The following is a 23966-nucleotide window of genomic DNA, read 5'->3' as shown; positions in this document are numbered from 1 at the left end:
ACCATGTCACCCAAAGCTCTTTTCAACCTGGCCCTGAACGCTGCCAGGGATGGAGCATTCACAACCTCCCTGGGCAACCCATTCCAGTGCCCCACCAACCTCACAGTAAAGAATTTCTTCCTCATATCCAATCTAAACTTCCCCTAAGTTTCAACCCGTTACCCCTTCTCCTATCACTACAGTCCCCAATGAAGAGTCCCTTCCCAGCATCCCTATAGGCCCCCTTCAGATACTGGAAGGCTGCTATGAGGTCTCCACGAAGCCTTCTCTTCTCCAGGCTGAACAGCCCCAGCTTCTCAGCCTGTCTTCATATGGGAGGTGCTCCAGTCCCCTGATCATCCCCATGGCCTCCTCTGACTTGTTCCAACAGCCAGCCATGTGTTTTTCTACAGTGTTTTGCTTTCTCAGTTCTCTGACAATCCATTTGTCAAAGAAATGTCAAATGTACAAACCAAAAAACCACACAGGGTTTGACCTAAGGATTTTTTAAGCCAGTTTCACAAAACAATTTTGAGCATTAAATTTTACAGATCTTTTTTCCCAAATTCTTTTTAACAGAACTGTGTGTTTGTTACATTTACATTCAGCTCTTGCAAGGCCTCTCCATGTGTCATGTTAGTTGTATTACACCACTGTCATACCAGTCAGAGTCAGATACAAATTCAGAGCACAAGAATAAAGATGATTAATAGTGAACAATATCCATTCTGGATAATTAAGAAAATAATAGCTGACAAACTGCACAAAAATGTGAGAAAAAATGCCATAAATCAAGGATGTTAATTGTTATTTCCACTACTTGTTAAGATGAAAGATGACACTTATGTAGGCATTTTCTCAGCATGATCTCTCATAAACAGATGTCCAATGCCTAGGGTAAACCTGTACAAACTGAGAAGTATCTACTGACTGCATCATTAGTCTTCTTCTGATTTCAAGCCAGGGATGCTGAAGAACAAATTAGTCAACTGATCCTTGCCAAAGTCATGTTTTATTAAAGAAAAAGCATTTGTTGTAGGGTAGACAAGAATGCTTGGCGTATGATAAACTTCATATAACAAAATCCCAGTGAGAAAATATTTTGTAATTTCACATAAGAATAATTATTTGCAAACTTTATATTCTTCTTCCTGTGTCCATTTCATACTGTACATTCATTTTTGAGTATGTTAAAAGTATTAATAAGCTTGAGGATACAATAGTTGATATTCAAGTAAAATACCACATTTTTCCAGCATCATTATTCACATGTACTCTATTAAGCACAGTTTTCTTGCCTACACCTAATAAAAGAAGTAAAGTGAATCCTCATGTCACCCATATGTGAATTCTCAGCTCTAATAACCTTGCAGGTAATAGCAAGCAGCAAAACTACTTTTGATTTTGCAAAGCAATATTGTCTGAGAAGAGACTGATGCAGATTATGACATTTTTGTCTTAAAGATGTACAGAATTAGCATGTTCTTCATTTTTCATTTTTATTGAAGTTAATTTTTTACAATATTTGAAAAGTACTATTTAAGTCTCAGGAAGAAAAAAATAATTATTTAAAGATTTACCTATTTGAAAAGAATGATAGAATGGATTCAAGAAATTAATAATTCAGACTTATTTCAGGAAAAAAAATCTGACAGTAAATGATTTTGTCATGGAAAAATACTCCAAAGGACTTAATGGAAGACAGACATTTTAATCTCTTATTGGTATATTTCTAATAAAAATAATACTTAGAAACTTAAGAAATAATTGTGCATTAAAGAATGAGAAGGTTTGGATTAGATCAACTTAGCATTTATCCTTATCTCTACTATCTGCAATTCTGTGCTTACTTTGCATGAGCACAAAAAACGATGAGTTGCCAGAAACTAATTATCAAGGAATTAAGAGGTCTTAAGAAAAAAAAAATACAGTTATAGTTAAAGCAGGCTTAAAACAAGACTGGTTATTGGTTTATTGGCATTGTTTAGCTTACATGAAACAACATAAAAAAATAGAGACTAAAATGAAACACTTATAAAGAAAATCTCAGAGACAATTTCTCCCAGCAGTCTGTACTGTAAAAACTCACACTGAATGCAATGCAGTTGCAAAGGTGCGAGTGACCAAATAAATCCCTTAGATATATCTGCAGCATCCTTTTACCACTGCTTCATAAATTAAGCTAAATAGGAGCTGGATGTATCTGCAGACATCTGACCTTACTGGTTCCAATAGAGTACAGACTGAACAGAACCAGAGTACAAACCCAGGAATGTAGCCCTTTGATGAGGAACATCTTCATGAGGGAGAAAGACTGAGGAACTTTTTCCTGCTTACCTGTTGAGGTCAAGAGGAGTTTGGCCATTGACTTCAACCACAGCTGGTTGAAGCTGGTTGGTTCCACTCCACAGTCTCTAGCACTTTGTAGAGTGGAACTTTTACTCTGCATAGGCAGGTCAGAGCTGCTTCACTCAACCACTGCACATCCTTTGCAGCTCCTGGTCCTCAGAGGCTTCTCTGTGCACCTCTTCCTGTTCCAAAATTGATCTGTTTCCCCACAACACTGATTAATTAAATCATTGACTTGCACTGGAGGTAGCAATACACTAAGCACATTCAATGCACATAACAGATTCCTTTTTCTGAACTACAAAGTCTATTACTCTTGCTCGTGTTGTGATAGTCCATTAGAGGCATTCTGATTTTTCCAAACAGTAGTTCCTTCCTAAATTCATTTGCATTATAAATATTAATGATGCATGTTTAGAAGCAGGTTTGATTAGCAATTTCATTAGAGTTTACAGTAGGATAGCTAAATGTCAACATTTAACTTTATCTCCCAAGGTATGATAGTTAACATTTAGAAATCATAATTAGAAAAAAAAGCTAATGCTTATTAATTGAAAATAAAAGTTTTTGTTGTTCCTATTTCTTTGGCCTATTTCACATTTTATAGTAACAAATTAATATGAAAAAGATAACAAGACAAAATGTCTTCCTGAAAGCATTTGAAAAAGTTGGTTTGATTTCAAAATTACTGTATGTAAGTGCAAGGAAGCTACAAGTGAAATATGAGAAAGCCCTGTCATCTACTTTACCAGTAGCATTAAACAAAACATATTTTTTGTAGTCTTCATCACATCTAGGCATCAAGTGCAATGCATACATTAAATAGTGCATGTGATGTGAGAAATCATATAGAAAGATATGTGAGTTATTATTCGATACCAGATTGCTCACTAACATTAGGATGTCTTTGGTTAGCACTGTCAATGTGAAGCAACAATTAGAAGCTTTTACCTACCTCCAGCCAGCTGGGTTTTTTTTTGTGATATAACATTAACCTCCTTTTAAGTCAAATTCATTTCCAAAACTAAATAATAAGTGTAGGAAATTTGGACTTAAGCTTATCTTAATTTGTGAATGCAGTTTGTCTACAGTAGCTCTAACTATATGTATTAACACACTGTAGGTTCTAAAATACAATAACCAAATATACTAGAAGAATAACCTAGCATAAAATGTGTTGAAGTGTGCCATCAGAGGAAATGTCAAATAAATGTTTTAAAAGATCTCGAGAATCTGAATGTTTGCTAAATAAAAAACCTACAGTTTACCAAACTGAAATTAACGTATAAAAATATTCACATGCAAAGCATTTCTTTAATAGTCTTGTTATTACTGTTATTATTATCTGCAAGACTTGAATGCTTCATGCTTCTATGTCAGTTATGTTTTTCATAATTATTTCTAATTATGCTGCATATTGCTGAATGAACTGGAGCTATATAAACAGCACAGAATCATAGAATAGTTAGAGTTGGAAAGGACCTTAAGATCATCTACTTCCAACCCCCCTGCCATGTTTAGATAGAGCTATATATTTTTGCATACAATGTAAATCTATTAATTGCAAATTTCATATTATTTTAACTCCAATTCCCAAACAGAACTGTGCTAGAGGGCCTATTATGGCAGACACTGTGACCCTCTCAAGAGTAGCAGAAATGTTTGATGCCAAAAAACTGCACACTATAATGCAAGAAAAGCTTATATGTCTAATTTCATATGCAAGTTCTGCTGCACTTGAAAGTGCCTGGTTACCATGCCTCTGGGCAGCACAGCAAAAATCAGCTCAGCATTATGCTGGAAAGTACTCTCAGAATAACTATTAAATATTTAACTTAAGAAAAACTTAACAGAGACATCATGACCCTCATTTTCCATGGATTCACATGAACATATATAAACACTGATGGCTAGTATGAGCAATTTTGCCATGGATTGCAAATAATACATTTCCTGTCCTTTTCAGTTACTGGATCATGCTTACCAGGGTGTTTCATTACGTTAGAAATGAATACGCTGGTTCTGACAAATGCAGTTTAAGGACTCAAACCTCAGTCTGGCTATCACCTTTCTGGGAGTGCCTTAACTACAATTCAAGCAATTTATTTGCTTTTCTAGCAGGCAGGCGACACTCCTTCTTTCTCTGTGTCTTTCTCTCTCAGTTATATATTCTGAAAAAGATTTTTTAATGATATTTTTAAAAATAGTAATATTAAAGATTTTAATACTATTTTATAAAAAAAACAACATTGACTGTAGCTCAGTGATACTGATAGCTGCTTCAGCTGGAGCAAGCTGAGGCTAAATCCTTGGATTTATGGCCAGGTTATGCTTAAACGGTTTTATTATTCACCTTTTTTCATGACATAGGCAAGACATGCCTGATTATAACAGGTGTTTCCTACATAGATTAAGCATAGTCTCACTTCAGTTGTCTCAAATAGCAGTATAGAAGATCTAGGGAAAAATGGAAGTAAAAGTACAGAAAAACAATTTTAAAATCCCACTAAAACAGAAGACATTAGGTAGAAGAACCTGGAAGCTGTGAGTGTGCAAATCTTGTAACACCCACATTCATCTGTACTGCTTACAAAGCTAGGAAGAACATGCGACAGCTGCTTAGAGTCAGGGTGGAAAATGATGACTTGGGTAGAAAAGGAAGTAGTGAAAGACATCTTATTCTCAAAGTACCTACCGAAATGCGGAGGAGTCTGTCATCTGGCACCCATCAGGATATAAACCCTGGCAACAAACACAAAACCCAAACTGAAGTTAGCAATACTTCAAAGACACCAAAGTAGGTTCACAGCTAGCTAGCAGTAGGCAGACCTCAAAAGTTTACCATTATGGAAATATGAAATGTATTTTCTGGGAAAAAAACAATCCAAAGATTTAACTGTTTTTTTGCTGCTTTTTAGAATGGCTAATTTGTTGCTAGTCTTTGATAAAAATTTATGCTAATGAATTTTAGCCTATATGACATTCACGAACCATTATTTCCTTTTATAAAGTGTGTTTTATTATTTATTATTCATTATTCAAATAATGTGATGTTTGTTGTTATTTTACTTTACAATTGGACAAGTAAAGTATTCAGGGGAAAAAAAACACTACCAAATGCATAGCAATTTATTTTGGATGCTTAACTCTTCATGAGGGCTATACAGGTATTAAGATAGGGAGCAGTAGTTCTTCAACCATTTATGCAAACAGAATCTTAATAGTCCAGATGTTCATGAATAGTAAATAAATAGCAGCAAACCCATGAATGAATGGAGCAGCTGCTCAGAATGCAGAAGAATGTTTGCAAACACCATTTTGAAGTATGCAATCAGCCCTGGTTCAGAGGGAAAACTTGGATAACCAACAAAAAGTTTGAATAAGCAGCTGAACATATCAACAATATTATCTAGCCTGTCCAGACTTTGAAACTATTCAGCATGAAACAGAAATTTCCTGTTCTTTTTTTGGATATTTCTTACTTACAAATTAACCAAAACTAGAGCAAGAAAAATACTATCAGGTTTAGGCTGATGTGTCTGTATGAGGGCACAGAGCTCACACATATACATGACTTTGCTCATTAATGTGACGGTCATATTTTGTGGTTCTTCAGGTATGTAGGCCCTAAATTTCTAATTAATGAATCATCAGCTGTGAGAAATTAATTAATTGCTGAGTGTGCAGAAGATCAGGATATTCTTTGCCAAAATTCTTAAAAATAAGCTATTTACAAGATTGGTAAATGGAATGGAATAAACTTTATTATCTTAATTGCCATGACCCACCATTTATGAAAGGCCTGCTACAGAGCCTGTTGTACCTGCTTCTTGAAGATGTCCTGCCCAAATGAGACTGGGGACCAAGGAAGATCTGGAATGACAAGCTATACTTTCTGTCTTTCCAATTTTGCCAATCTTTTAATTTTACTGTGAGTTTCAGCTAACAAAGGACAACCACTCAAGTCCAATGGAATTTTCATCTTTCCCTCTCCAATTCTACTGCTGTTGAATTAAACATGTGATAGCCTCCAATTTCGAAATTTTAAGAGTAGAGTCTTTGCATAGAGTTGCACACTGAAACAGTCATATTAACACCTGGAAATCTCTGATGATGGGTATATCTCTCATTTGCTCATGGTGCCAGGTACATCTCCAGGTGCCTATGAAGCTTGCAGGAAAAACAGGAAAGAGGAGAGAATCACAGAATCATAGAATAGTTAGGGTTGGAAAGGACCTTAACTTCATCTAGTTCCAACCACTCTGCCATGAGCAGGGACACCTCACACTAAACCATGTCACCCAAGGCTTCATCCAGCCTGGCCTTGAACAATGCCAGGGATGGAGCATTCACAACCTCCCTGGGCAACCCATTCCAGTACCTCACCACCCTAACAGGAAAGAATTTCTTCCTTATATCCAGTCTAAACCTCTGCTGTTTAAGTTTCAACCTGTTCCCCCTCATCCTGTCACTACAGTCCCTAATGAAGCGTCCCTCCCCAGCATCCCTGTAGGCCCCCTTCAGATACTGGAAGGCTGCTTTGAGGTCTCCACGCAGTCTTCTCTTCTCCAGGCTCAACAGCCCCAACTTTCTCAGCCTGTCTTCATATGGGAGGTGCTCCAGTCCCCTGATCATCCTCGTGGCCCTCCTCTGGACTTGTTCTAACAGTTCCATGTCCTTTTTATGTTGAGGACACCAGAACTGCACACAATACTGCAAGTGAGGTCTCACGAGAGCAGAGTAGAGGGGCAGGATCACCTCCTTTGACCTGCTGGTCACACTTCTTTTGATCCAGCCCAGAATATGGTTGGCTTTCTGGGCTGTAAGCACACAGTGCTGGCTCATGTTTATTTTCTCATCGAACCTAAAGGATGGTGAAAAGTGGTGTGGAGACCATTGGGAAAAACAAGGCACAGGCCTCAGAAGTGGCAGAAAAAAAGAACTTCTCTCTTAGGAATGCAGAGGGGATTTTGTAGAGCTTGTTGCAAGCCAGGAAGTCAATATAAGATACTCAAGTAAAAATTAAATATCAAGGACATGCCCTGTAAGCCACATCAGAGGAAAGAGATTTATTCAACACAGGCTTTTATCTCTATTTATCTCACTCTGGTTTTCTCTGTTTAAAAATTCTGTAGAGTAATTTGTGCTTTGGTTAAACACTGACTTAGAACTTAAAGCCCCTATTACATTTTTCTCTGTTTAGTGTAAAGAAAAGATACAACTAGATGCACCCGAAACCTCTGCATAGCCATCTGGTCAATGCTGTCTGGCCCATTTATTTATCAAAATTAACTCAGCAGTGGTACTGAGCTGAGCATCTGCAAACTGCAGAAGATAATGAATTTTCCCTCTTCACTTCCTTTGCCTTCCATCTGCAGGATTTTGCTCTGCTGCTATATGAGCAACTAATATTAACAAACTGATGGTACAGAATGAATTAAAATTTGGAAGAAAGTATGACAAAGATAGCAAAAAAAAAAGTTGGATGGTTGGTATTATTTTTAAGTGATAATTTCTGAAATGCTTCCTTTTCCATCAATTATGTGCGTTAAATATTGGCCATAATATTAATGTAAGGGAACAAAAGATCCCCTTTTTCATGTACGAACATGCAACTAGTTTCAGCCATCAGGCATCAGAAATTGAAGATACAAGAGGTTAACTGCTTGAAGATCAGCCCAACTGTTCTGACTGCACACAGGCAGTGTTTAGCAGAATTTTTATCTCCAAACAGTGAAGAGTGTTTTGATCTTTGTTCAAATTCTGTTGCTGATTCAGATTTCATATTTAATGTGTCTTGTCTAAAGTGCAATGAAGCAATGCAGAGATCCCATTAAGCTTTAATAAACCCCAGTTTAGGCCCATAGCAAAATGGACATACTTATGAGCCCAGAGACACAGCAAAATTACAAACTCACTGGCTTACCAATGTCTAATAGGCCGAGTAACTAACTGTTTAAATGCATGTATTTGTCTCAGCAATTGTGTAGTTTTATCATTTTAAATTCATATTGCCAGACTAAAACCAACTCCCATTCAACCTACAGGGAAAACTCATACTAATGTATCCTGGAGTTCATCTTTGTAGTTTTTATATTTTATGGAAATACCTTGAGTCTAGAATATCAAGGATGTTATTCTATGCAGGCATACAAATATCATCACACTTGCTGTCATTTTCTTATTAAACACATATAGTTCCGTTCCTGTCTTGAATAAGTATGCTCTAAAATTTCTAGCTCTCTGTGGAAAATAAGCTGACTTGCCATTCTTTTTATTTTTTCAATTAGCTTTTGCTATCCTTCCAAACTTTCATTGTCAAAATATATATATACAAAATGTTCATTTTGGCTCTATGTTATCTGCATTCTCTTAGTGTAAGCTGTCCTGGCGGATACCTCATTTGTTTGTAATGATTTCATATCATCTGTCTCGTTCACCTACTCTTTCAAATTTAGCTGACCGCCTTAGAGTCTTTCAGGAGGGAGATAAAAAAGAACTGGAATGACTGAGAAGGGTGGGGGTTATGCTCACAAAAGTATCAGCACCCAGAAGACGGGCACAATTTCCTCTGGCAACTCTGGAATTTGGGCTGCTGATTTGGGTGAAATCAGTGAACTAAAGACACCTCTTCAGTAATGCCACCCGAGCATAAGGCTTCCTGCACAGGGAGACTTTTCTTGCATACAGGGGAATGCAAGGGAAAGACACATAGTAGGATCTGGCTCTGCTGTGTTAAGGAGAGAAAGTATGGGGCTAGGGCTAAACCACAGGGCTAAGAATCAAGAGGTATATTGGGCTGCATCAAAAGGAGCGTGACCAGCAGGTCGAAGGGGGTGATCCTGCCCCTCTACTCTGCTCTCATGAGACCTCACTTGGAGTATTGTGTGCAGTTCTGGTGTCCTCAACATAAAAAGGACATGGAACTGTTGAAACAAGTCCAGAGGAGGCCACGAGGATGATCAGGGGACTGGAGCACCTCCTTATGAAGACAGGCTGAGAAAGTTGGGGCTGTTCAGCCTGGAGAAGACAAGGCTGCATGGAGACCTTATAGCAGCCTTCCAGTATCTGAAGGGGGCCTACTGGGATGCTGGGGAGGGACGCTTCATTAGGGACTGTAGTGATAGGACAAGGGGTAACGGGTTGAAACTTAGGGTAAGTTTAGATTGGATATAAGGAGGAAGTTCTTTACTGTTAGGGTGGTGAGGGTTTGGAATGGGTTGCCCAGGGAAGCTGTGAATGCTCCATCCCTGGGAGTGTTCAAGGCCAGGCTGGATGAAGCCTTAAGTGACATGATTTAGTGTGAGGTGTTTCTGCCCATGGCAGGGGGGTTGGGACTAGATGATCCTTTCCAACCCGAACTATTCTGTGATTCTATGAGTGATGTAATTCCAGAATCTTCAATTACAGTAGTCTAAAAGTTTCCAGGTGGAGGTGAAATGCTGAGCAGCATTGTCTTTCATAATTCTGGCTAAAATCCTTGTGAGAGCAGGCAGCTTTGCTAATACTGGGGACAGCTGATTTAGATATATTCTCATACATAATGTGACAGAAGTAGGTTATTAAGTAATGTAAAGCTCATGATCTCACACAAGGTAACATCTGCAAAATCAGGGTGAAAGTTTAGCTCTGATTTTGCACATTTGGTCTATTTTTGTGCTTAACCGAGGGTTGCTTTTTTTTTTTTTTAAATATGGCTTGCACATTTTTAAAAACAGTTAATACAGAAAGATAAATACGTTTTGTCTTAAAATAGCTTACACTTTTTCAGCTGTTACCTTTGATTTCATGTTGTTTTGTACATCTCACATCTGGTGCTATAGTTACTGAAGATGCTGAGTATTATAAAAACAAACAGTCCAAAACTTGATCAGTTTTTAGTTTGCCATCTCATCTGAAATCCCGCATGCTCTATTTTAAATGAAAATGAATGATCATAGTATGACCAGTCATAAAGCATTTTTTCCCAGAGTACCATGTCATGAAAGGGCATATGCACAGAGCTAAGTGTCTAAAATGAGATCTTTATAGCTGGCTTAGACACTGAGAACAATGGACTGAAAGTGGTCACTAATGACATTGTTAATGATGGATACCATTACCTTAGAACAGATGTCAAAGTGAAATAGCATTATAGCCTTCAAGATGGACTGCCTTGTCCTTCTCAGTAAATCTATTAAGGTTGCTTGCAAGAACAAAACACTGGGTGTTATTTTTCTCTCCTTTTCCTGAAATGCAAAACATTCTGTGCATTTGTAACTTGTTTACCTGCAAAAGGCTCAAGTAAGAACAAATTTTGTGAGCAGAGAAGTATGTGAGGGAATAAACAGAAAAGTTTAGACAGAAAAGCAGGAATCATAGAATGGTTTGGGCTGGAAGGAACAGAAAAAAACTGACTAGACAAAGATGAAAATATAATTAGTCTTGGCTAACATCGAGCACTAAAATGTCAGCACAAACTGACAAGATCTTTGGATTGCGATAGCTACACCTAAAGACTGCAGAGAAATCTGCATGGTGATAGATGGTAGGTATATAGGGCTTGGTGTTACTAAACTGTTGTTATTTTTCTCATCTGGGAGATGTGAATTCTCATGTCTACTTGCCTACATATCTCTACAAGTATGATTACATGTGCATAGGCATAAATACCACCATGAAATTCCTTACGAAGTTGACAGTGCAGGATTAAAAATACAAGTAGAACAAATAACCCATGAGTCTTATCTATTTATAGAAATGTTAATATGTAAGGTAAAGTTGATTTTAAAATTCTAAATTAGATTTTATATATAAGTAAACACCCATATATGAATCACAGAATCACAGAAATAGCTAGATTGGAAAAGACATTTAAGATCATCAAGTCCAACCATAAAATGAAATCAGTTAAGCACATGAAGGTCATAACAAAGCATATTGAAACATATCTTGGAACACTGACAGAATAAAAGCCTTGATTTGTTTTTTATTCACTTACCATTCAGTAACAGATCGATGGACACGTACATCAAATTAAACACATTACTGAAAATGAATTGTACTTTTGAAGTATAGTAAGCACAGAGTATATGGAGTCATTTGTTGGTTGCAAATACTCATCATACAAGCTATAGAAAGAGTTTACTTTCTGGAGTAGTACTTCTGTAAGTTTTATCTACTACAGTATTCATTTCCATATGTGTTTATATCTCTGGTTTAATAATGAAAACAAGAATGGACATTGTCTTTTGGCTAGAGCTGTAGCTTAAATTATCATATCTGACAGCTAAATTGAGATATCCATCAAATATATAAATGAATACATGAATACTTATGCGCTATTCACCAGTTTTATCTTAACGATACACAGGGCTTCTGAATTATCAGAGCTGTTGTGGCTCTGCAAAGAGCTTTGTGAGGTAGTAAATGTGGTACCTACATTAGGAAGGTGGTTCAGGCAAAGGCAGGTGCTTTTATGATCTCAGAATTGTTCAATCAAGTTAAATCTGCAGACTTTAATGGGGTATGAAGTATGTCCTCAAACAAGAGTCATTCTGGTCTTGCAGGGGGAGGAACAGCAGAGAACAGAGACTATGGATCATAAAATTTAGGTTTAGTGAGTCCAATAGGATTATTGTTTCCATTTTGACTGATTTCAGTGTGCTCTGTATCAAGCGCAGTGAATTGGTTTCAGTCCAAATTTCAACATACAAGCACATTTCCTTGCAGAGACAGAGGAAATTTCGGTCCAAATTTTGCAGCATTCCTGCCATACAAATCAAGGAAACTTGTTGTTGCTTTCAATTATTTCATATCCTCAGTAATAAACTGGGAAACTGCCTTCACATTTTGCTTCGTGTACTGTTACCTTATCTTTGAGGCAGAACTTCTATCATTTTGCTGTTGCAGTGAACCTTGCCAAAAAGAATCAGAAAAGGAGAGGTAAATGGTAATCGCTGTCCTTGCACTCAGAAAGGCTTGTTCTTCAAGAACACCAAGTCCAGCTGAGGAAACATGAAGAATTTAAAAAACACTCCCTTCTCAGTGTGTTTTTCCAAGTTCCCAGATCTGCTTTGAAGACAAGCAGCAGTGTTTGGTACAGAAGTTGGATGAACCACATTTGCACTATCATGGAAAAAGAGGTGATATCTTGCTTACCAATAGGAAGAGTTCAGTGTGAGCCTAATGAACAAATAGAGGGATGAGACAGTGATTTTTGTGAAGCCCAATGGGGTTTGTTTATTTGAGTCTGGATCTTTAACGACCAGCTTGATGCAGCTATGGTTATTGTCAGCACCTGTAGCAGTTGCTGTTTATTGGAATTTCAGTTCAAACTGCTGCAGGAAATGGGATTTGGCTTTAGATTCAGGGTTCATAATTTTTCTCACATGTTGCAACACTGTACCACATTTTCAGATCCTTGGTGCTAGCAAGGTGAAGTTAACAAGAATTAGGGTTCCTATCCTAATTCCTACTAGTTCCTACTTTTTATGAGCTCAGACAAGCCTGTTCCTTCCAGACTCACATCAAATAATAGAAAAGTTGCTAAACTAACAGACTCTGTTATCTATTTTCTCGAATGAAGCAACAAAAACAAAATAATAATAAACCCCAAAACCAACACATTTAAATTAAAAGCCTCTGTGCTGGAAGGCAGAAAAATTTAAAGCATTTCTGCTTCAGGGTGTGAACCAGCTGAATACTCACCTTTTTCTACAAACAAGAATGTTAACATAAACAAAAGCAGGGATTTTTGTTTTCATGAATTTCAGAGATTCAAACTGAGCAGCCGTGTGGGTTATACACATGTGCAAGCAAGAAAACAACTTATGTAATAGCCTCCACATCAGCAGTGTCCTGCCTTCAGTAATACTGTTCATAATGCTTCATTCCCCCTCCCCCCACCCCCAGCTCTCTTTTTTGATTCCAATAATTAACTTTTCCTTCCTTCCCAAATCACCTCTGCCTGTGACTCACTTCCACTCTGCTTCTGATTTTGAGCAGGTCATCTGAGTATATTGAACTATCTAAGGATAAGCATTCTCTGATAAGGTATTTCATGAAGTAGGATTTTTAGGATAATTGGGGTTATCAGAGATGGGGGGTACTGTGCATGAGAAAATATGTCATGAAATCCTTAGATCTATCTTTTATTTCGTTCCTGGAAGAAACATTGTTTAATCTCTGTCTTTCTGTAAATTGTAAGTGTAAAATCAGAGAATCATAGAATAGTTAGGATTGCAAAGGACCTCAAGATCATCTAGTTTCAACCCCCCTACCATGGGCAGGGACACCTCACACTAAACCATATCACTCAAGGCTTCATCCAACCTGGTCTTGAACACTGCCAGGGATGGAGAATTCACTACTTCCCTGGGCAGCTCATTCCAGTACCTCACCACCCTAACAGGAAAGAATTTCTTCCTTATATCCAGTCAAAACCTCTGCTGTTTAAATTTCAACCCGTTACCCCTTGTCCTATCACTACAGAGAGGACGCCTGTAACACCAGAGCGGAGCCGGGGGAGATCAGCATCCAGAAGCCTCACCACAGAGTGACAAGAACCACTGAGGAGGGAGCCTCAAGTCCTCGACAAGACTTGCCCAAGAGATATCAAGTAGGACTATTATTAAGCCACAAATTTCTAGGCAGGATTTTTTTTAAAAAATAAAAAACACCAAACCCTTTCATTTTCCTGGCTAAAAATACAAGTAGAGTCACTACGTTCATCCAGGTTCTGAGACAATGGTTCTTAGTCAGTTTTATGTCTAATCATCTTTCATAACTTCACTTTGAGAAAGATGAATTTTCTTTCTTGGCTGCTGGAAATTAAAACAAATGGCTGACATTTGATGTCTTTGGGTACCAGATCACATTTTACTATTCATTTTCCTGTAAAATAAACTGTCATCTTCATGAATGGTAGTCTTTTTCACGGAGTCTGAAGTGTGGAAGCATGCATACTGTCTTGCAAACGCTGGTAAATTCTACTCCTTCCAATAAAGGGCTTTTCCATACTGCTTCCTCTGGAAGAAGGCCTGTCATTGCCGAGTCATTTATGAACTGAAATGCCTTACCCTGATTTTTTATTTCACAGGAAGACCTCTTTATAAACCCAATTATACTATTGAAAATTGCATCCCAGTCTAAGCTGTTTTGAACAGGAAGGGAATCAACATATTTGCCTTCTTACAGAACTGCAGCTAAGTTACAAATAAAATTCTCTTCTCCAAGTACTCATAAATGTGCATGCTTTTATCTGTCTCTGCTGAAGGAAGAATAAATGAAGATGTCAGCCTCAAGTCTCAGATATTTCTTGAGCTCTTAATAAATAATGAGAAAGTCCAAGGTTAGCAACCTTATTTCTGAAGTACCTCTTTTCTTGTTTTCCTGTTTTTCACAAATGTAATGAGAAGACATATTTTAACAAAGATAACCCACCCCTACCCTAATGCTGAAGAGAAGCAGAGGTCTTCCCCTAGGACTCTGATCTTTAGTGCCAAGAGTGTTTTCTGGGAAGGCAGGTTGACAGTTGTTCAAGTTAAATCATTCTTTTTCACCAGCCATTTATTTATTTTTCCATATGACCATACTATGCCAGGTTAACGTTCCAGATGGATGTATTCTAAAAGCATCACACTCAATACCTATTTCTGAGAGATTTATGAGAGACCAAAAGAGACCTACAGGTTCAGACTGGTATGAGTGAACTTGGATGAAATGTTAAGATTAGTACGGATTCAATATTATCTCTAATACTACACTATTGGTTTTTAAGTCTGAGAACTTATATGTCCCAAAGTCTTTCATATAAGCTTTAGAATGTATCAGTTCTAGTTCTTAGTCTTAGGTAAGATGCACTTCTCTTATTTCCATTGAAATAATACAATGAGCTTATTGTCTTCAAAGTTGAAGTCTTTACTTTCTTTTCACATCTGGCAAAGCAATCTATATGTTTTATCTGAAACCATATTATTGTAAAATGAGATAAAGCAGAACAAAGAAAAATCCTCTGACCTGTGGTGGTCTTAAGCTATTGATCAAAACCAACTATTTTCTCCAATTGCATAAAAGCTTTTTTCTTATTTTGTCTCCATTGGGCAGTTTAGGCACTTGGATGCACAAAGATTTATATTCAGTAGAAGTGTCGGTAAGAAGCCGTCAGAACTGGGGGATATTGACATTTTTCTGTCAAGCTATGGATGAAACAGAAAAGATAAAATTGACACCATAAACCAAGGTGTAGAATTGTGTTTACATTGCAGTCAATAGCAGATTTGCCAGGATTTCACTCAACAGTTCTTTAAAAGCATGTGGGGAACCTGGGAGCCCTTACAATGGTGTTTTATGGTGGAAAACCATGCAAACACTTTCTGAAGTTTCCGATATTGAGAGCATTAACCAAAGCAGTCATTTGTATACATAGGAAAAAGACTCAGGAGATTGTGATTTCTTCTTCCCCCCACCCCCCGTTCACTTGAACAGGAATGCATTTAGGACACTCGTTTCTAATCTCAAATATTCCACCTTCCCTTTTATAACCTACATGAGTTCCTGACAACTGGAAAAAGAGAAATATAACCCCCATTTTCAAGAAGGGGAAAATGGATGACCCAGGGAATTACAGACCAGTCAGTCTCACCTCTGTGCCTGGCAAAATGTGGGAGCAGATTCTCCTGGAAGGCATGCTAGGGCACATGAAAAACAACAAGGTGCTTGGTGACAGCCAGCATGGCTTTACTAGGGGAAAATCCTGCCTGACCAATTTGGTGGCCTTCTATGGTGGGGCTACAAAAGTTATGGACAGGGGTGGAGCAGTTGACGTCATCTACCTGGACTTGTGCAAAGCATTCGACACTGTCCCACATGACATCCTTGTCTCTAAATTGGAGAGACATCTGTTTGATAGGTGGACCACTCAGTGGATAAAGAACTGGCTGGATGGTCACGCTCAAAGAGTTGTGGTCAACGGTTCAATGTCCAGCTGGAGACCAGTAACAAGTGGTGTCCCTCAGGGATTGGTGTTGGGACCGGTCTTGTTTAATTTCTTTGTCGCTGACATGGACATTGGAATTGAGTGTGACCTCAGCAAGTTTGCAGATGACACCAAGCTGTGTGGTTCTGCTGATACACTAGAGGGAAGGAATGCCATTCAGAGGGACCTTGACACACTTGTGAGGTGGGCTGATGCCAACCTCATGAAGCTTAACCATGCCAAGTGCAAGGTCCTACACCTGGGTCGGAGCAATCCCAGACACAGCTACAGGTTGGGAAAAAGGAAATTCATGGTAGTCCTGCGGAGAAGGACTTGGGAGTGTTGGTCAATGAGAAAATGAACATGAGCCAGCAGTGTGCACTCACAGCCCAGAAAGCCAACCGTATCCTGGGCTGCATCAAAAGGAGCGTGACCAGCAGGTCAAAGGAGGTAATCCTGCCCCTCTGCTCTCATGAGACCTCACTTGGAGTACTGTGTGCAGTTCTGGTGTCCTCAACATAGAAAGGACATGGAACTGTTGGAACAAGTCCAGAGGAGGGCCACGAGGATGATCAGGGAACTGGAGCACCTCCCATATGAAGACAGGCTGCGAAAGTTGGGGCTGTTCAGCCTGGAGAAGAGAAGGCTGCATGGAGACCTCATAGCAGCCTTCCAGTATCTGAAGGGGGCCTACAGGGATGCTGGGGAGGGACTGTTTTTTAGGGACTGTAGTGATAGGACAAAGGGTAATAGGTTGATACTTAAACAGCAGAGGTTTAGACTGGATCTAAGGAAAAAATTCTTTACTGTTAGGGTGGTGAGATACTGGAATGGGTTGCCCAGGGAGGTTATGAATGCTCCATCCCTGGCAGTGTTCAAGACCAGGCTGGATGAAGCCTTGAGTGATATGGTTTAGTGTGAGGTGTCCCTGCCCATGGCAGGGGGGTTGGAACTAGATGATCTTAAGGTCCTTTCCAATCCTAACTATTCTATGATTCTATGAAATTGAAGTATTAACTGGTACAGTACATTGTGATTTTCTCTTTGTGATGTCTGCCTTGTAACTAGAAAACAAAATAACCCACAACACTGGGGATTGAAATATCTCAGATATCTCAGATTATTCAAAGGAAGCAGCATAGCCAACAGCTGTAACAATTTTTGTGCTTTTTTCTGAAATGCTCTTTTGAAACTTTGGGAAATTCAGTATCTTCACTGAATTCCTGCAAATTGTCTAATATGATTTGTGTTTTGGGTTCCTCCTTATGATCCAGGTTCCCGTGCTGTGGAGAACTATACACCACACTCAGACTGCAGAGAAACTTGGACTTAGGTTCAATGTGATCAGAAAAATTTCTTCTCATTATTTACTGTTTAATTACTGTTACAGAAAAGCTAAATGTTAGTGAATAAACCAAATGATGAATGATCATTTACTATATTCAATATTTTTTACAGAATACTCAAGAAATGATTAAAAGAAAGAAAAAAATACATATTCATAGGAGACTTCCATCACTGAAGTTTTTCCTTCTCTCTGCAGTTAAGAAGGTTGCATTAGTGATTCATTCAGTTCCCTTTGTGTAGCTCCAGTTCTTTACTATTTTATATTGTCTGACCAAAGCAGGGAGAGATTTAGTCACCTAATTAACTCAAAGAAAGAAATAACTAACAGGATATCTAACATGCATGAAAAATAGAGATACCAAGAGTTTGCTATATACATGCTTTACAGATTTAAGCATAAGTTGGGGAGGGGGGGTGGGGTTAAATTTTATTTTCAGGAGTTCCTCAGTAATAATAGTAATAGTACTTCATTTATTTAGGACAAGAGACTGCGGGAAGGGTATCCTTTGAGCATAACTAGGATACTTCCAATGACACCTTTTTTCATTTATGAGAGAAATTTACGTTTCTGTCTCATATGTTTGGGATTTTTTAAAGTCCAGACAGTTCAGCCTATGGATTCAGTGTCTGGCTTTCAAAGATTAGAATTATTTTATGTGCTCTAAATATTACCTGGGGTTTCTTGTACTGTATTGAAAATAATAACTCTTAAGATCACAACCTTTATTTCTTCATGCAATTTTGAGCTTGGTTACAAGATAGGCAGTTGGATACAAAGACTTCTTCATGTTCACTTATGTCTTCTTTCAAACCTCGTGTGTCTTTTGGCTTTACCAACTTTGTAATATCTTTTTTTGACTACTGAGGAAATATTTCCCACAGTGTTTGTCTTCTGTGCTCCTCATGAGATGCAGAGAGTGATAAAGATTGTTTGCTGCTCAGCCCAATGCCTGTGTTTAGGCCTTTGCACAGGAGTTGGGCTGAGGACCAAAGTGATGGTGGTGCTCCTGGCCAGCTCACAGCAGGTAGAGCCTTGCTTAGGGACTAGTATCAGTCACAGGGTTAATCAGGAAAGAGCCAGAGACACACTGAACGAGGATCACCCTGCTTGCTCCTGTTGTGTAGACCAAGCATGGATATACTTACCATTTGCACACTGTTTATGAACAAAAGTAAATTTTAATACTGTAATGTCTGTCTTTCTCTATTGAGCAGTTAGCTGCTGCGATAATCACCTGCATCTTCAGCAAAAGCAGATGTCCAACAGGAAGTAGTAATAGTCGTCCTTTAGACAGACACAGTGAGAACTATTAAAAGCAATGTTTTCCTGTGGGAAAAAAAATGTGTAAATACAAATTTCAATGCAGTAATTATGTCCAAAGGCTCCAGAACACCTTTGAATACTTTGGTGGGAGCAGATCTCTCAGGAGTATAGGCTTCATGTAGCAGAACCAACAGGTGAGCTCATGCAGCTCTGACAGAAGTGTTAAATCCATGGTGCATTGGGCTGTGCATCAATGTTAGATTGATTATAATATGCACTAATGTATGCACATCTCCTTCATGAGAGGCTGAATATATTTAAAGACACAGGAAGGACAACATTAAGCTCTAAGAATATAATTCAGAGGTGACAGCACTCTTTTAATCTCACAAGTAAAAATATTTCTTACAAAGAGGAAAGCTTAATAAAATCTTTGGAATCTTAATAAAGGTTAAGTTCCTCTTAAATGTATATAGTAAATGACATCAATTCCCTCTCTCTTAATCATAAGAGGAACTGTCAGACATTGCCTTCCCTAAGTATTTTACATACCCAGCCCTTTGACACACCACACTTTGAGCGACTTAGTTATATAAATGATAATATTTGTAGCATGTAGAGAGAGACTAACATCAGGCTGAAGCCCTCAAGCTTTGGCTAGATGAGAGCATGAAAGATGGGTGAGGTCAAAACAGATCATATGGATCATAATAATATGATTATTCAGTTTTCAATTACTTAGAATCATGCATATATATGTTAGGGCAAATTCTTGCTAAGGGCAGTTCTTTCTTTCTTTTCCACCTGTTTTGAATTTGTGTGTACTGTCAGATTGCTACAGCTTCTACAGCAGTGTAAACATTCTCTTGATTTGCTCCATGCATGTAGGTTGTGCATGAACCAGACAGAAAATCACTAAAAATAAAGGTGAAAATGATCATCCACTGTAACTGTACATCACCAGATACAAGCAAGCCCAAACGAAGTGAACAGACATTTCAATTCTTCTCCAAATTACAAGGGTTTTTTTCTTACAAGGGAAAGGAATATTTTAATAGGGTAATTACAGTGTGTCCAAATCTAAACCAATGTCAGGGCACAAGCAGCTGTACGGCTGCCAAAAGGGAGGTGTGGAAGATTGCTTACCTAGCTGGCATCCTTTAGACAACCTAAAACTGAAAAAGTAGGATATACATGTAATGTAAACTATATCTAGAATCACATCTGCTGTAGAGGAGGAGGAGCTATTCCCACATTGTCATACATTGTAACCTTCTTCTTGTTGCCACTGTTTTCATGAAAATGTGGTTCATAATTGCAACCTCCCAGAAAAAGATAGAAGAGTGTGGGACATTACATGTATTCAGGTTAGAAAAGACCTCAGGTGGTTACCTTGCTCCACACTACTCGGAACTTCCAATTTGCCTACTGCTGCTTGCACTTGGTGATCTAGCCTCTCCTCAGTTACAACCCATTTAGTTGACCTGAGTGTCTGGGAAGCAGAATCAAGTGCTTCCTTCCCACTTTTGGGCTCCCTATCTCCTACACAGTGGGTCTGACTGGGAAGGCCTTCTTTTCTCTGCTCATATCTCCAGCATCCATCACACTCCTGTGTAAGTGGCAGGCAGAATCAGACACTTAGTGATTTGAATGAACTGCTGGATTGGGAGCACTAGCAAATCCCACCATCCCACTGCAGTTACAAGCTTTTAGTGAATAAATGGGAAACATTTTACGTAATTAAATACCATCTTAGGAAATGGGGGAAAAAAAATGCCTAATTTAGAAAAACATTCAGAATGGCATATAAAACATGCGGCTTAAATGTATTTTGTAATGATTGTGCAGCAGAAGCACACATCTGAATACGTTCATGAAAGATCACAATTAATCAGCATATGATCTTTCAGTCTGTTGGGGTTTTTTCTAGGGCATGTTGTTGCTAACATATCTTTAATAGCTTTACCATATCCAAACTCCACCTGCTTGCCACCCTCCCCCCTCAAATTTCCCATTTAACCAGGGTTCTCATTTTATCAATCACATTTTGTAATAAAAGTCAGTTTTGTGTGTCCCAAGGGGCTTAGCATTTCCATCCTAATATCAAGAATTAAGCATCTCCTGAGAAGGAGGAGAGGTCAAGTGCTGTAATAAACCAGATTCCATCAAGAATGTGAAAAAATGCTGCTCTGACCAAAACTAAATGGAAGTATAGCTAGTTTGAGATGTGATGTGAAAGCGTAATGAATAAGCTGAAGCTATTTTTTGAGTTTATGTCCACTGTGGTTGATTCATCCTCATTCTTTCTGACATTGTTATTTACTCTGAATCGCAGTGAAAACTCTTTATACATACATGATGTATTCAGAAGACCAGGCCCACAGCCAGTTTCAAGTGCTATAATTTCACAACACATATCTATACCTTTTGACTACGTACCTTAAAACCATAATAAACCCTTGGGAATGAAATTGAATGAGGAATAAGCATAAACTAAGTATAAGCAGGCAGATACTGAATACGAAAATAGCTTTGCTTGGCTTCTGGTCCAGAAGGAAAAGTGACTTTGAGAAATCTGTCAGCCTGTCCCTGTAGTTCAATAGGCAAAATGTTTGCCACATTGGTAGCACTGGAAAGTCTCTTACTGATTTCAGCAGAAATTGTATTTTCCATCAAAATTTTCTACTTAATAGCACACTGTGCTGGTGTTAGCTGGGATAAAGTTAATTTTCTTCATAGTGGCTAGTATAGGATGTGATTTGGGTTTGAGCTGGAAACAGTTTTGATAACACAGAGATGTTTTAGTTATTGCTAAACAGAGCTTACACAAAGCCTTTTCTGTCCTTCATCCCACTCCGGCAGCAAACAGGATGGGGGGCATAAAGAGCTGTGAGGCAACACAGCCGGGATAGCTGATCCCAGCTGGCCAAAAGGATGTTCCATGCTCTGTGGGGTCATGCTTAGCATATAGAGCTGCAGGAAGAAGGAAGTGGGGGGGGGGGGGGGGATGTTTGGAGCAATGGCATTTGCCTTCCCAAGTAACCATTATATATGATGAAACCGTGCTGTCCTGGGGATGACTGAACACCTGCCTTCTGATGGGAAGTGGGGAATGTTTTCTTTGCTTGTGTGAGTTGCTTTTGCTTTACCTGTCTTGTTAAAATGCTTTCATCTTAACCCACAAGTTTTCTCCCATTTATCCTTATGATTGTCTTCTCCATACCACCTGGGGGAGAGAGAGCAAGTGTCTGTCTGTGTGTTGCTTAGTTGTCCACAGTCCTTTTCAATGCCCAGTGTGGAGTTTGAAGGGTTCAAGATAATGACAGGTTTGACTGAGATGTGCTAGATTGAATGTATAGCTGTTGCTGCTGTTTAGCTACTAATTGGCAGGCTCCTGTGTTTGCCATGGGGTTTGCTTGTGTTACTGTCTATTAGAGTCTAGTGCTCATTAGTGGCAGCTTTTTGCTTTCACTGCTTGCTGTAGTGCTGTGCTGCTCATCATCTTGTGCTGCTGTGCCTGGAAACATTCTGATAACAGCAATGGTGATGTGCCTGTGCTGGCAGACAGCCAAAGCATCCCTGCTGTTTCTGTGCCGCTGTACTGGAGAGGCTGGAACTCCAGTGTGAACTCAAGTCAAAAGGACTGTGTCCTATGGATCAATCAACATGAGAGGAGGACACCCCAAAGTGTCCGTGTCTGAGAATATGTCCACAGCAGAGCAGGTATATTTCAAAGCATCTGTGGCTGTGGTTATATCTGTGCCACAGCCAGTGTACCTCTGAAGGGACTGTGGCTCAAGGATAAGCCCTTGCTGCAGCAGGTACACCTTGGAGCATCACTTCCAGTGCATGAGGTCATGTTGGAGTTCCACAAAGTGTGTGGAATGGATACGCCCACAACAGAGCAGGAACACCCTTCGAGGGGCTGCAGCCATGGTTCAGGCTACATGGGAACAGGTTACCATGCTGGATCTGGTATATCTTTGAAGGCATTTATACTTTTAATCTCATTTCTGATAGAAAAATGCTGACAATCACCATTAAAATCCAATCTTACAAAAATATTACTTAATAATAGTAATATTTTATTACTATTAAATTATAGTTAAATTATAATTAAATCATCCATTGCAACAATTGTGGCTGAGTAGAAAACAGGTTTATATCACATAAGTGCTCACATTATAGGTAGCTCTTAAGAGAAGATGACATATACAATTCTCTATAAATTAGTAAGTGTAAATTATAGAATCATAGCATCATAAAATAGTTAGGATTGGAAAGGACCTTAAGATCATCTAGTTTCAACCCCCCTGCCATTGAATTAATCTTCAAATTGTGAAGGGGGCACACCAGTTACGAAAAATGATGAGAAATTCCTTGAATTTCTGAAAAATTACTTGAAAAACTTTAGTTTCTACTCTTTAGCATTATGTCTGTAAAAGTTCTATTCTTCAATCAGTTATTACATTGTCTGTACCTACAAGTCTTGCCTTTACTAAGACAATCCAGGCTGTTACAACACTTGCCATCCACGGCAGATTTTCAAAAGCATTGGAGATTATTTGGGGTGTTACTATACACCAATGTGTTGTCCCCTCAAAATAGCAGTGAGCAATATACCAAGAACATTTCAAAGTGCCAACCAACTTTTTGGTCTGCATAGTGCTCTATATACCTGCATTCTTAAATAAGAACTAAATATCTGGAAGTTTCTTTTTTCAGAAGCACACACATTTCTTTGCTTAAGACTCAGCTAAACTAATGTCATGGTTTGAGCATGTTTTAAGGGTGTTTTTGTTCAAGGTTTTTCCCAGCCAGGTGGAGGAGGGGAGTCTGGGAGGAAGGAGAGACAGGACACCTGACCCAGGCTAGCCAATGAGGTATTCCATACCATAGCACGTGATGCCCAGGATGTATACTGGGAGAGAGAGAGCAGGAGGGGTGGAGCTCTGGAGGAAAATGGAGGAGGGAGCACGCGGTGCTCAGCCAGGCAGGGTGGAGTGAGTTATGGGTCGGTGGCTGGTGGGGTGTTGTATTCTTTTCGCTTGTTATTGGCTGTATCATTAC

The sequence above is a fragment of the Melopsittacus undulatus genome, chromosome 8 (genome assembly GCF_012275295.1).
Source record: "Melopsittacus undulatus isolate bMelUnd1 chromosome 8, bMelUnd1.mat.Z, whole genome shotgun sequence".
Lineage (NCBI taxonomy): Eukaryota > Metazoa > Chordata > Aves > Psittaciformes > Psittaculidae > Melopsittacus > Melopsittacus undulatus.
This window is presented reverse-complemented; position numbering follows the sequence as displayed.